The 15,671-nt window shown below is 38.4% G+C and overlaps 1 protein-coding gene across 1 annotated transcript in view; it reads left to right on the top strand.

Moving 5' to 3' along the window:
• Positions 1 to 15,671, top strand: part of LOC135597298 (GTP-binding protein SAR1A-like) — a 31,254-nt gene that overhangs the window by 4,498 nt on the left and 11,085 nt on the right. The window lies entirely within an intron of this gene.

Here is a 15,671-nt window from a genome sequence, read left to right as displayed (position 1 = left end):
GTATGATGGGAGGTGATGACCCTTATGTGGTTCCCGTCTCTCGGAGAGAAACCAAGGACCCCTAATAGATATCAACATTACAACTAAAGAAAGGGGTACACAAAGGCGAATTAACATTCGTGGTTGCTGTGAAGCTAGGGCCACTCGACGAGGAGGCCACTCATGAACCTGCTGTGGTGGCAAATGTTATGAAGGAATTCACAGACGTTATGCCACCCGAGTTACCGAAGACTCTGCCACCACGCAGAGGCATAGATCATCATATCGAGCTGGAACTAGGAGTGAAGCCTATAACAAGACCACCCTCTCGCATGTCCCCTCCAAAGCTAGTAGAGCTCAGAAAGCAGTTAGATGAACTGCTAAGCGGTGGTCTCATTCGTAGCTCCAAAGCACCATTCGGAGCTCCAATTCTCTTACAAAAGAAATAAGATGGGAGCCTCCGACTATACGTCGATTATCGAGCCCTCAACAAAGTGACGGTGAAGAACAAGTATCCCATCCCGCTCATCACGGACTTGTTCGACCAATTGGGCAAAGCCTAGTATTTCTCCAAACATGACATTGAGTCAAGGTACTGGCAGGTGCGCATTGCTGAAGGCGACAAAGCGAAGACTATCTGCGTGACTAGGTATGGAGCGTTTGAGTTCTTAGTAATGCCTTTCGGCTTAACCAATGCTTCGACCATGTTCTGCACTCTTATGAACCAACTATTTAAAGAGTACTTGGATAAGTTTGTGGTCGTCTACTTGGACGATATCATCATCTACAACCAAACACTCGAGGAGCATGTCGAGCACCTTCGGACAATTTTCAAGTTTCTTAGGGTGAACACTTTATTCGTGAAAAGGGAGAAGTGCTACTTTGCTCAAATAAAGATCTTATTCTTGGGGCATCAAATCAGTAATGGCTCCATTCGGATGGATAAATCAAAGGTGCAAGTTGTTGCGAAATGGGGAACTCTTAAAGAAGGTGCCAGAGCTGAGATCCTTCCTTGGTTTCGTCAACTACTATCGGTGCTTTATAGTGGGGTATTCGAAGCGTGCAACTCCATTGACGGAGTTACTGAATAAGGAGTAGCCTTGGAGGTGGTTTGATAAATGTGAAGCTGCATTACAAGATCTGAAGGCTCCTGTGTTGGAATAACCGGTGCTCAAAATTTCTGACTATGGGGAGCCATTCGAAGTCCATATAGATGCTTTAGACTTTGTTATTGGAGGAGTACTCATGCAGAAGGGTCACCCGGTAGCCTACGAGAGCTGCAAGCTCAACGAGACCGAGTGACGGTATCCGGTGCACAAGAAGGAGATGACAGTGGTGGTCCACTATCTTCGAGTTTGGCGACACTACCTTCTTGGATTATGATTTTGTGCTGAGGACAAACAACATCGCTTTGAGCTATTTTCAAACTCAAAAGAAACTCTCCCCATAGCAAGCACGATGGTAGGACTTCCTGGCTGAGTTTGATATGGCAATGAGTACAAGCTCGGGAAAGCAAATGTTGTGGCCGATGCATTAAGCCGAAAAGTGGAGCGAGTGAATGCCATACAGTTGGAGGGCAGAGGCCAAGCAAGTCAGTTTCACTCCAACTTCCTTTCCAGGATCAGGGATGGACTGTATAGTGATCCCCAAGCAGTAACCCTGATGCAGCTTATCAAAGAAGGCAAGACACGATGATTTTAGGTTAAGGAGGGACTCATTTACACAAAAGGAAATAAAGTTTATATCCCTTGGGTGGACAATTTGAGATGTAAACTCTTAAGAGAGTGTCACGATTCCCTTTGGGTTGGACATCTTGGTATTCACAAAATGTTAGCTCTCGTGGAGAGGGCCTTCTACTGGCCGAAGATGGGGATTGATGTGGAGGAATATGTTCAAACGTGCCTCACTTGCCAACAAGACAAGGTAGAGCAGCGGAAGCCAGTAGGACTTTTGGAGCCATTGCCTGTATTATAAAGGTCGTGTGAGAGCATTTCCTTGGACTTCATATTAAGTTTGTCGGCAGTTGGGGGACTCGAATCGATACTTATGGTAGTTGATTGATTTTCAAAGTATGCAACTTTCATTGCCGCACCCCTATATTGTTCAGTAGAGGAGGTGGCCAAGTTGATGATGAAGAATGTGGTGAAGTATTGGGGAGTCTCATATAATATCATCAGTGATCGAGATGCTCGGTTCCTTGGATGATTCTGGACCGAGCTATTCAAATTATTTGGGTCTAAGTTATACTTCTCCACAAGCCTCCACCCATAAACGGATGGCCAAACTGAAAGGATAAACTCGCTCTTTGATTAATATCTTTGGCACTACATGAGTGCCAACCAACGAGATTGGGTGACGTTGTTGGACATAGCCCAATTCTGCTACAACTTATAGTGAAGCTCTACGTCTAACAAGAGCCCCTTCAAAATCATTACAGGGCAACAATCGTCAACTCATCACACCTTGGCTATTGGGTATACTAGTAGTCCATCAACATATCACTTTGTAAAAGAATGGCATCGAAATGCAAATATTGCGTGGGCTTACCTGGAGAAGGCAGGCAAAAGGATGAAGAAGTGGGCAGACTTGAGAAGGCGACCGTATGAGTTCAAAGTCGACGATTTGGTGTTGGTAAAGCTCCAACCGGCATCACTCCTATTTTGTAGGAACATAGTATACAAAGGATTGATGCGCAAGTATGAAGGACCCTTCCTAATTATCAGTAGGGTGGGCAATGTCTCCTACAAGTTGCAACTGCCGGCATAGCTCAAAATTCATAGTGTTTTCCATGCCAACAACTTGAAAGCCTACCATTCAGATCTGCAAGATGCTTCTCGAAGTGTTTTAACTCGGCCACCCCCCACCAGAGCCTCCTATGGAAAGCGAGTTGAAACTATTTTAGTGGAACGCAAGATAAAGCTACCTAATGGTGCTGAGCATACCGAGTACTTGGTGAAGTGGCAAAAGCTTCCTCGAATCAAAGCCAGTTAGGAGCCTAAATATGGCCTATGACATGAAGAAGCAGTCATTAACAACTACCAACAAGCATCAATGAGGGCGTTGATAGTTTAAATGGGGGAGAATGTCACGAATGGTCGTAGCGCATTCGTAATAACTTTGTTCAACGAACCGTTTGTCGCTTTTGCATGCTTGTACTGAGACATGATAGCGTTTTTTGCCTTAGTTTTGTGTGTTTTTACTTGTAAAAATATATGTTCGAACAGGTTGTAGTATTGTAGTGCGACCGCTCGTCGTGCCAGGCCAAACTGCCCAAAATAGCTCCGTATTTACGTGCCACGACTTGTTTTCTGCAAGCCGCAGCTGCACGCAAAACATCAGTCATCTTAGCACCCTAGAACCCCTCAGGTGGCACAGGGTTGGATGAGGCTTCGGTATATTATCGGGCCTTGAAAAATCTTCATAAGTTTACACATTAACTTGACAGGAACTTGCTTTCGTGACCGACACCCAGTGAACAATTATTTGTGGACTTGTAACTGTTCATTCTACCTTCTAAAGTTCTTATTTTCTCCTTCCTCTTTCTTCTCTCTTGCACTCAAGGTGCTACGTTTGTTCCCCCTCTTAGTGTCGGATAACTACCTATATTTCAGATTTTTAAAGCCTTCTCCACTTGGCTCAAGATATCTGTCATTTTGATAACTTAGAATGTCAATATGAAAGATTTGTTGCAACAAATCCCAACTAAAAAAAGAGATGAAATGATATAATAAATCTCTGGCTTTAAGAGAGATGTACCAGAACTAACTTCGTTATTTTTATACCATAACATGATGCCAACATAAAATGAGTATGGGTGAATTCTGATATATACACGAAATTACAGTTTTTATTTTTTTTTAAATAAATAAATTAAATAATATTTTAGATTTGATGAATAACGTAACTAAAAATAAGGATTTCTTATTTTGAGTTAAGACCAATAGTGTCATTTACACATCACCCTTCCACCGGCAACATCTTTAAAATATCTGCCATTCGAATAAAGTAGAATGTCAAGGTGAAAGATTTGCTGCATTAAATCCAAGAACTAACCTCATTATTTTTCTATGGTAACATGATTCCAACCTAAAATGAGGATAGGTGAATTCTGATACATACATAAAATTATTATTTCATTTCTTTTAAAAATAAATAAATTAAATAATATTATAGATTTGATGAATAATATAATTAAAAATAAAGATTTATTACTTGGAGTTAAGGCCAATAGTGTTATTTATGTTGAATTTGATTATGAAACCAATTGATAGTGTTTATGATTTGATCTGCGTTTTGAGTGACGCAGGAAGCTTCGATCAGGGAGAGACAATTAAAGCAAGAAGAACGGACCGAAGAGAAACATGTCAAAAGATTAGACGTCGAGCCGAAGGATCAATCGACGTATCGACAGAAGGCCTCAGGCCAAGAAGAGCGGAAATTACGCCAAGGAAATCGAAGTTGCGGAAATCAACTAGCCGATTGGGCAATAGGCCGCAAGATAGGACGATGAGCCGAAGAATCAGACAAAGCGTCGATAAACCAATGACATATCGGACAATATTTGATTTAAGCCTAATAATAATTATCTAGATCAAAGTAGATTCTAAGTGTGTAGGATTAACTACGATAGCAAGACATAAAGCAAAATGAAGTCTCATAATCAAGAATGAGACTTCATTAAGAGTTCGAGAGTTTGTCGAAACTCCGGACGTTCGTTAGAAGTTCTATCAGAATTGACCGAGAAGTCCAGGAGCTTGCCAAAGAAGCTCGTCGTGAAGTCCAGGAGTTTGCCGGGAGTCCATTGGAACATTGCCGAGAGATCATCGGAAGTTCGCTGGAAGATCACCGGAAGCTCGCTGGAAGAAACCTAGACTTGGACTTATTTAGCTTAGTAAATATCTTAAAATTCGTAGTTAGCATATAATTGGGTTGGAATTGGGCCAACTCAATTAGGGGCCAAATGGGCCAAGTTTAGGCTATGTTGGGCCAAGTGAATAGGCCCAAACAGTGACCCAATAGGTAGAACCAATGTGGCACAGCCTCCGAGACTGTTAGGCGGTGGTATCGTCTAGTGTTAGGCTGCAAGCGGTGGTACCGCCCATACCCTAAAATTTCGGAGATTTGAATTTTGGCTCCAAGTTTTGAAGCTATTTAGGGTTTATAAATACCCCAGCTATTCCTGCATGGAGTAGCAAGAAAGGTGATAAAAAACTTTGTGTTTCTAAAGTTGAAAACCCTTGTAAAGTGTAGAGTCCCTCCTCCTAAAGTTTAGAGATCATTCTAAGGGAGAGTGTGAGAGAAGCTATGTAAAAAGGGGTTGTAAAGGTTCTCTCCTGAACCTGTCAAAAGGAGAATGGAATTGTAAGGGTAGTTGTGTTATGAAAGGGGTTGGCATTAAGAGGGAGGGTGAATTAGTGCAACGGTCAAATCACATTGGTTACGAAAATTTCTTCGTTTCGTATGATAAAACCGATTTCGAAAATGCTTAACATTGAAAGCAATAAGAGGAGCATAGCAAGTAATGAGAATGTAGTTTACAGTTTAAAGTAAATTGCTCAAAGTAAAGCAAACCAGATTTTTATAGTGGTTCGGTTGTCGCGACCTACATCTACTCCGTCGATTCCTCTTCCGTCGAGGCCACTGACATCCACTATCGGTCTTCCTTCAATAGGCGAAGACCAACCACCTTTTACAACTCGATTCTCCTTTTATTGGGTTTAGGAGATAACTCTTACACCCCCACTCACTCCTCTCTCAAACTATTCTAACACTTAGAACTTTTGAGAGGAGTTTATATAAGAGTGTAGCAACGTTTCTTTCTATTTTCACTCTTAAGTCTTGTGTATATTAACCAAGGATGAGAGGGGTATTTATAGGCTTCAAGTTGATTCAAACTTGGAACCTAAAAACATCTTATCTCGGGTTTCCTAGGTCCGAGCGATACCACCGCTAGTGTCAGTTCTGACACTAACACTACATTGGGCGGTACCACTGCTTGGGAGGCTGTGCTAGGCGGTACCACTGCCTGGACTAGCGGTACCACCGCCTGCAGCCTCTCGGAGGCTGTGTTTGGGCAGTACCATCGCCTGACACCATCTCGGAGACTGTGCCACGACGGTACCACCTCTTGGGTCACTGTTTGACCCTCTTATTAAGCCCAACATAGTCCTTACATGGGCCCAATTGGCCCATAATTGGATTGACCCAATTTCAAACCCAATTATATACTAACTACGAAATCTAATACATACTTAAACTAAACAAGTTTGTAAGTCTTGGTTTCTTCTAGCGAGCTTCCGACGATCTTCCAGCGAACTTCCGATGATCTCTCGGCAATGTTCCAGTGGACTCCCGACAAGCTCCTAGACTTCACGATGATTTTCTTGGTGAGTTCCGACGAGCTTCTTTGACAATTTTCGAGACTTCTCGGCTCATTCTGATAGAACTTCCGACGAATGTCCAGACTTCCGACAAACTCTTGAACTCTCAACGAAATCGCATCCTTGATTCCAGGACTTTATTTTGCTTCATGCATTGCTATCGTAGTTAATCCTGCATATGTAAAATACACTTCGATCTAGACAATTATTACTAAGCTTGAATCATGTTGTCCGGCATGTCATTGGTCCATTGACGTTTCGTCCGATTCTTAAGCGCATCGTCCTCTCTTGCAGCCTATTTCCCAATCGGTCAGTTGACTCCGCAACTTCGATATCCTTGGCGTAATATCTGCTCTTCTTGGCCCGATGCCCGAATCCATGACCCGAAGCCTTCTATCGATACGTCGACCGATCCTCCAGCCCGACGTCCAATCTTTTGACATGTTTTCCTCCGGCCCAACATAATTCTTCCTGCTTTAATTGTCTCATCCTGATCGAAGCATTCTGCGTCACTCAAAATGCAAATCAAATCATAAATACTATCAATTGGTTTCATCATCAAAATACGAGATTCAACAATCTCCCCCTTTTTGATGATAACAACTAATTGATGATGGAGTTAACCTTAACTCCCCCTATTAATATGTCATATTGATAGAACATTGAATTCAAGCTGAATTCAAGTCATTGTAAATTTCATCATGAATATTTGTAATAAATCATCATGCATAACATGATCATGCTTCTCTCCCTTTGTCATCAACAAAAAGGAGAAGTTCCAACTATCAAGTGTTTGTGATATAAGTTCAAATCATTGCATGTAAAACATAATATCAAGTTTTATCATCATGCAATTTGTAAGCTAGAAAATTTAGCAAGTGTTACATCATGCAAGCTATCAAGTTTTAGATATGCAAGGTAGTAAGATAGTAAGTTTACAACATACAAGCTAGCAAAAATTTCAAAAGCAAATGCAAGATAGTTTTCTTATTGAAGTGTGTAAGCTAGTGATTCTTGCTTCCTTTTGCAATGTGCAAGTTGCAAGTTTTGCTTCTTGAGATTGGTAAGATAGTGATGTTTAAGATAGCAAGCTCTTTTTTCTCTTTTGAGAAGTGCCATTTTTGTTTCCTTTACAAAGTGCAAGCTAGCAAAATTTTACATTATTTTACAACAATCAAACTAGCAATTTGATAAGTGTTACTTTTATTTGAAGTATGAAGGCTAGCAAATTTTTGAAAAATAATGCAAGATAATAAGCTAGCAAGATACAATGTTTTACATGAAGCAAGCTACATGAAGTACGTTTGCATCTTCTCTTTAGATGTGCAAGCAAGCAAGTTTTTGCATCTTCTTGACTTGTGCAAGTTAGCTATCTCCCCCTTTATCATTGTCAAAAAGAAGGGAAGAATACAATTTTGAATCTCTTTTTCCCTTTACAATAATTTTCAAATCATGACAAAGGATGAATAATCAAAGATGAAAAATCAAGTTATGAATGTCAAAATAATTTTTCATCATGAATATTTTATCATTGCATGCATCATTATCATAAGTTGAAGTATTGCATGCATAATATCAAATCATCATTTATAATTACATTAATGTTTCAATCATTATTTCAATATATTTGTGATCATTATAGTTTCAATTTACAACATGCATTATTTTAAAACTTTACATATCATCCTTACTCTATGCATGATACTAAAAATAAATCAATCATTATATCATACATGATACTCATAAGCTAGCAAATTTATATCATTTTAGAGCATCAAAACAATATCATGAGTATTTTATGCATTCATATCATCAATATCACTTTCAAAAGATTCAAAATGACATAAACAACTTTATCAATCTCTTAGTGAAAAATCGATAAGGTAGGGATTTGAGAAGTTTTCAAGAAAAAGCTTTCTTATTTTTATTTATTTGTTTCATACAAGCATTCCTTTATCCTTTTTTATGCCAAATGAATATATATATCATCGTTTAAAATGAAAGTGCAAGATTTATTACGACAAAGATCAATAAGCCACTTTCATTATGGTAAAAATTGATAATCCATAAATCATAAGATTCATTATGCATAATTTCAATTTATAAAACCATTAACCATGATTTTAAATCAATATGCTCAAGTTTTTATATGAAAACCATCCATCTTGTTTAAAATCGAAAAAGCAACATTTCATCGTGAATAACTTCAGAGTCTCATGCATTGAATAAATCAAGCATGATTTCATTAAACATAAATCATCTTCAATCAAAATCATGAAATCATCAAGATATACATTAATGCTTCTTAAACTAATCTTGTTAGGTGTATAAACATTATATTTATATCTAATATTTTATTATATTATTACATCATTAAAACATCAAGCATGATTTCATAAGGCATTCAAAATCATTTTGTTTGTTTATCATAAAACATGTAATTTTCATGATTATTTTCAAAATTACTAGCATGATCCCAATTTTTAGTATTTTCATTACATTATTAAATATAAAAATTTCAAGAAAAATAATTAAACTAAATTAAAAATAACTCATAAAAAAACATCATGTAATTTTGAAATAAATTAAAGACATTTTGATTACCTCATTGTCGAAAGCCGTTAAGGTATAGTTTGCTACCTCGCCTTTGTTGATTTTCTCCTTGTCTTCGGATGAGCTTGATTCATCCAACATTGCTTCCTTCTTCTTGTGTTCATAGTAAGTAGTTGCATTCTTTTTGTTCTTTAATTTTTATTTTATTAACTTTTTAAATTTCATGAGTAGTTCAAGTTCACCATCATTTGAGCTTATACTCGAGTGGTCTTCATGTGTTCTAAGTGTCAAATCCTTTCTGTTCTTTGGAAGGTTGTTCTTGAGTTCTTCATATGCATTGCACGTCATTTCATGGGTCATCAAAGACCTTATAAGTTCTTGGAGAGGAAAATAGTTTAAGTTTTTTTATTCTTAAATAGTCGTTACTTTTGAATCCCAAGTTTTAGAAAATGAGCGTAAAACATTATTCACAAGTTCAAGATTCGAAAAACTTTTATCAAGGGCTTTTAAACCATTGACGACATCTATAAAACAGGTGTACATGTCAACAATGGTTTTACTCGGCTTCATTCGAAAAAGTTTAAAATCTTGTATTAAAAAATTGATTTTTGAATATTTAACTTTGATAGTATTTTCATGTGTGATTTCGAGAGTGCGCTATATGTCAAAAGTCGTTTCGCACATAGAAACTCGATTAAACTCAATTTTATCTAAGGCGCAAAACAAGACATTCATAGCCGCATTTAAAGAAAGTCTTCTTCTCCAAATCATTCCAATGGTTCATTGGAAGAGAAGACATTTGAAAACCAAATTCGACTATGTGTCATAAATCGAGATTCAATGAAAGCAAGAAAACTCTCATTTGAGTTTTCTAATAAGTGTAGTCCGTCCCATTGAAAAAGGGAGGTCGAATAAGAGAGTGACCCTCTTGAAAGCCGAAAAGAGTCATTTCTCTTTTGTGTTAAACCAAATGAGAAATCACGAGGCTCTGATACCAATTGTTAGGAAATGGGTCGACACTAGGGGGGGTGAATTAGTGTAGCGGTCAAATCACGTCGGTTACAAAAATTTCTTCGTTTCATACGATAAAATCGATTCCAGAAATTCTTAACTTTAAAAGTAATAAGATGAGCATAGCAAGTAATGAGAAGGCAGTTTACAGTTTAAAGTAAATTGCTCAAAGTAAAGCAAACTAGATTTTTATAGTGGTTCGATCGTCGTGACCTACATTCACTCCGTCGATTCCTCTTCCGTCGAGGCCACTGGTATCCACTATCAGTCTTCCTTCAATAGGCGAAGACCAACCACCTTTTACAACTCGATTCTCCTTTTATCGGGTTTAGGAGATAACCCTTACACCCCTACTTACTCCTCTCTTAAACTATTCTAACACTTCGAACTTTTGAGAGGAGTTCACACAAGATTGCAGTAGCATTTCTTTCTATTTTTACTCTCAAGTCTTGTGTATGTTAACCAGGGATGAGAGGGGTATTTATAGGCTTCAAGTTGATTCAAACTTGGAGCCTAAAAACATCTCATCCTGGGTTTCCTGGGTCCGGGCGATACCACCGCTTATGCTGGGCAGTACCACCGCCATTGTCAATTCTGACACTAACACTACACCGGGCAGTACCACCGCCTAGTCTGGCGGTACCACCACCTATAGCCTCTCAGAGGCTATGTCTGGGCGGTACCACTGCCCAGATCAACGGTACCACCGCTTGACATAGTCTCGGAGACTGTGCCACGACGATGCCACCTCTTGGGTCACTATTTGGGCCTCTCATTGGGCCCAACTAGCCTATAATTGGGTTGGCCCAATTCTAAACATAATTACGTGCTAATTATGAAATCTAAGACATACTTAAGCTAAACAAGTCCGTAAGTCTTGGTTTCTTCCTGTGAGCTTCCGGCAATCTTTCGATGAACTTCAAACGATCTCTCGGCTATGTTCCAGCGAACTTCTAGCAAGCTCCTAAACTTAATGACGATCTTCTTGGCGAGTTCCAATGAGCTTCTTTAACAAGCTCTAAGACTTCTCGACCGGTTCCGACAGAACTTCCGACGAACGTTCGGACTTCCGACGAACTCTCGAACTCCCAACGAAATCACGTCCTTGACTCTAGGACTTCATTTTGCTTTATGCCTTGCTATCGTAGTTATTCTTGCACATGTAAAACACACTTCGATCTAGACAATTATTACTAAGCTTGAATCATATTGTCCAGCATGTCATTGGTCCATCGACGCTTCGTCCGATTCTTTAGCGCATCGTCCTCTCTTGCGGCTTATTGCCCAATCGGCCAGTTGACTCCGCAACTTCGATATCCTTAGCGCAATATCCGCTCTTCTTGGCCCGATGCTTGAATCTACGGCCCGAAGCCTTCTATCGATACGTTAACCGATCCTTTGGCCTGACGTCCAATCTTCTGACATATTTTCCTCCGGCCCAACATGATTCTTCCTGCTTTAATTGTCTCATCCTGATCAAAGCATCCTGGGTCACTCAAAACGCAGATCAAATCATAAATACTATCAATTGGTTTCATCATCAAAATACGAGATTCAATAAGTTGATCTTCGCCCATTGAAGGAAGATTGTCAGTGGATACCGGTAGCCTCGACGGAAGAGGAATCAACTGAGTGGATGTAGGTCACGACAACTGAACCACTATAAAAATCTGGTTTGTATTTATTTCTTGCCATTTACCTTTATTGCAAACGAAATTCTTACTTTTGCTACACTTTTGTATGCTTTCAAGTTAAATATTTTCGAGATCAGATTTTATCATACGAAGAAATTTCAAACCGATATTTTTATCCGCTGCACTAATTCACCCCCCCCCCCCTCTTAGTGTCGACTCGTTCTTAACAGTTGGTATCAGAGCTATGTTATTTCTTATTTGGTTTAACACCTAAGAGAAATTTACTCTTTTCGGATTTTAAGAGGGTTTTTCTATCGTTCGTCCTCCCATGTTCACTGGGACGGACTATACTTATTGGAAAACTCGGGTGTGAGTTTTCTTACTTTCTATGGATTTGAATTTATGAAATACTATCGAAAACGATTTTAAAAAGTCTTCTACTCCAATGAAAGAATGGAATGATTTGGAGAAGAAAACTTTTTCTTTAAATGTTAGAGCTATGAATGTTATTTTCTGTCTTAGACAAAACTGAATTCAACCAAGTTTCTATTTGCGAAACGACTTTCGATATTTGGTACACTATTGAAATCACACACGAAGGCACTAGTAGAGTTAAAGACTCTAAAATAAATATTTTGATGCGTGATTTTGAATTATTTCATATGAAGTCAAGCGGGATTATTGGAGACATGTACACTCATTTTACGGATGTCGTCAATAGTCTAAAAGTTTTTGGTAAAAGTTTTTTGAATCTTAAACTTGTGAATAAAATTTTACGATCACTTTCTAAAAATTAGGATTCTAAAGTAATGGCAATATTCCAGCGGACTCCCGGCAAGCTCCTGGACTTTATGACGATCTTCCTGGCAAGTTCTGACGAGCTTCTCTAGCAAGCTCCTAGACTTTTCGGTCAATTTCGACAGAACTTCCGACGAACTTTAGAACTCCCAACGAAGTCTCGTTCTTGACTCTGGGACTTCATTTTGCTTTATGCCTTGCTATCGTAGTTAATCCTACACACATAAAACCTACTTCGATCTAGACAATTATTATAAGGCTTAAATTAAATGTTGTCTAGCATGTTATTGGTTTATCGACGCTTCGTCCGATTCTTCGGTGCATTGTCCTATCTTGTGGTCTATTGCCCAATTGGTCAGTTGACCTCTACAATTCTGATTTCCTTGGCGTAATTTTTGCTCTTCTTGGCCCGATGCCCGAACCCATGGCCCGAGGCCTTCGATCAATACGTTGACCGATCCTTTGGCTCTACGTCCAATCTTCTGACATGTTTCTCTCCGGCCAAACATGATTCTTCTCGCTTTAATTGTCTTTCCCTGATCGAAGCTTTCTACATCACCCAAAACGCAGATCAAATCATAAATACTATAAATTGATTTCATCATCAAAATCCAAGATTCAACAATGTAAAAATTTGCTAGCTTGTATAATGTAAAATTTATTAGAATTGCTAGCTTGAACATTGCAAAGGAAGCAAAAATTGCACTTCTCAAATAAAATGAGAAAAACTTGCTATCTTGAACATCACCAAGAATTGCTAGCTTACTGTCTTGCACATTTCAAAAGATGCAAAAATTTGCTAACCTTCATGTATGAAAAACTTGCTAGCTTGCATGTTCTAAACTTGCTATTTACTATCTCGCATTCTTTTTCAAAAACTTGCTAGTTTTCATACTTCAAAGAGAAGTAGCACTTGTTCTAATATAATGTAACATTTGCTAAATTTGCTAGCTTGCATATTAGAAAATGATGTAAAATTTACCAAAATTACTAGCTTGCATGAAGTAAAACTTGCTTGTATATCTAATGAGAAGCAAAAGTGCTATCTTGCCTGTCTCGAGAAGTAAAACTTGTAACTTGCACAGTGCAAAATGAAACAAGAATTGCTAGCTTGCACACTTAAACAAGAGGAAAAAAAATGCTATCTTGCATTCTTTTTTGGAAAACTTACTAACTTAAACATCGCAAAGAAAAGCAAATATGCTAAACTCAACACATCTCTAAAACTTGCTAGCTTGCATGATGATAAATGCAATGATTTGAAATTATATATCAAAAGCTTGTATAGTTGCACTTCTCTTTTTTGTTGATGACAAAGGGGGAGAAGTTATGTTGATGATATGCATATAATGTATTGCAAATATTCATGATGAAATATTACTTTGACTTGAATTCAATTTGAATTCAAGGTTCATCTCACATATGCCATATTGATAGGAGGAGTTAAGGTTAACTCCGTCATCAATTGGTTGTCATCATCAAAAAGGGAGAGATTGTTGAATCTCAGATTTTGATGATGAAACCAATTGATAGTGTTTATGATTTGATCTGCGTTTTAGGTGATGTAGGAAGTTTCGATCAGGGAAAGACAATTAAAGCAGGAAGAATCATGTTCGGCCGGAGAGAAACATGTCAAAAGATTGGACGTAGAGCCAAAGGATCGGTCAACATATTGATAGAAGGCCTCGGGCTATGGGTTTGGGCATCGGGCCAAGAAGAGCAAAAATTATGCTAAGGAAATCAGAATTATGGAGGTCAACTGATCGATTGGGCAATAGACCACAAGATAGGACAATGCGTCGAAGAATCGGACGAAGCGTCGATAAACCAATGACATGCCGGACAATATTTGATTTAAGTCTTATAATAATTGTCTAGATCGAAGTAGGTTTTAAGTGTGCAGGATTAACTACGATAGTAAGGCATAAAGCAAAATAAAGTCCTGGAGTCAAGAACGAGACTTCGTTGGAAGTTCAAGAGTTCGTCGGAAGTCCGGATGTTCATCGGAAGTTCTATCGGAATTGACCGAGAAGTCCAAGAGCTTGCTAGAGAAGCTTATCGGAACTCGCCAAGAAGATTGTCATGAAGTCTAGGAGTTTGTCGGGAGTTCGTTGGAACATTGCCGAGAGATCATCGTAAGTTCGCCGGAAGCTCACCGAAAGAAATCTGGACTTACAAACTTATTTAGCTTAGTAAATGTCTTAAAATTCATAGTTAGTATATAATTGGGTTGGAATTAGGCCAACTCAACTATGGGCCAAGTGAAAAGGCTCAAACAATAACCCAACATGTAGAACAGACGTGGCACAATCTCCGAGACTATATCAGGTGGTGGTACTGCCTAGACTTAGTCTCCGAGACTGTCAAGCGATGGTACCGCCTAGTGTCAGGCTGCAGGTGATGGTACCGCCCATACCCCGAAATTTTGGGGATTTGAATATTGGCTCTAAGTTTTGAAGTCATTTGGAGTCTATAAATACCCCAGCTATTCCTGCATAGAATAGCAAGAAAGGTGATAAAAAACTCTATGTTTCTAAAGTTGAAAACCGTTTAAAGTGTAGAGTCCCTCCTCCTAAAGTTTAGAGATCATTCTAAGGGAGAGTGTGAGGGAAGCTTTGTAAAAAAGGGTTGTAAAGGTTTTCTCCTGAACCTGTCAAAAAGAGAATTGAGTTGTAAGGGTAGTTGATATTCGCACATTGAAGGAAGATCGTTAGTGGATACCGGTGGCATTGACGGAAGAGAAATCGACGAAGTGGATGTAGGTTATGACTACCGAACCACTATAAAAATCTAGTTTGCATTTATTTCTTACTATTTACCTTTATTGCAAACAAAATTCTTATTTTCACTACTCTGCGTGCTTTCAAGTTAAGCATTTTCGAGATTTGAGTTTATTGTACGAAGCGTCCCCCCTTTTAGTGCCGACTCATTCCTAACAATTTAAACATTACCTTAGACTAGCAAGATATTTTGAATATCTATTATTAGGATAAAATAGAATGTCAAGTGAATAATTTGCTGCATTAAATCTCAGCTAAAAATAGCGAACAAACGGGATCACAATAAATCTCTAGCTCCAAGGGAGAGATGTACCATAACTAACCTCATTATTTTTCTATGGTAACATGATGCCAACATAAAATGAGTATAGGTAAATTCTAATATATATACATGAATTTATCGTTTTATTTTTTCAAATAAATAAATTAAATAATATTTTAGATTTGATGAATAATGTAACTAAAAACATGGATTTATTATTTTGAGTTAAGGCCAATAGTATCATTTATACATTACCTTTAGACTAGCAAGATGT

The sequence above is a fragment of the Musa acuminata genome, chromosome BXJ1-11, assembly GCF_036884655.1.
Source record: "Musa acuminata AAA Group cultivar baxijiao chromosome BXJ1-11, Cavendish_Baxijiao_AAA, whole genome shotgun sequence".
NCBI classification, from domain to species: Eukaryota; Viridiplantae; Streptophyta; class Magnoliopsida; order Zingiberales; family Musaceae; genus Musa; species Musa acuminata.
This window is presented reverse-complemented; position numbering and strand designations above follow the sequence as displayed.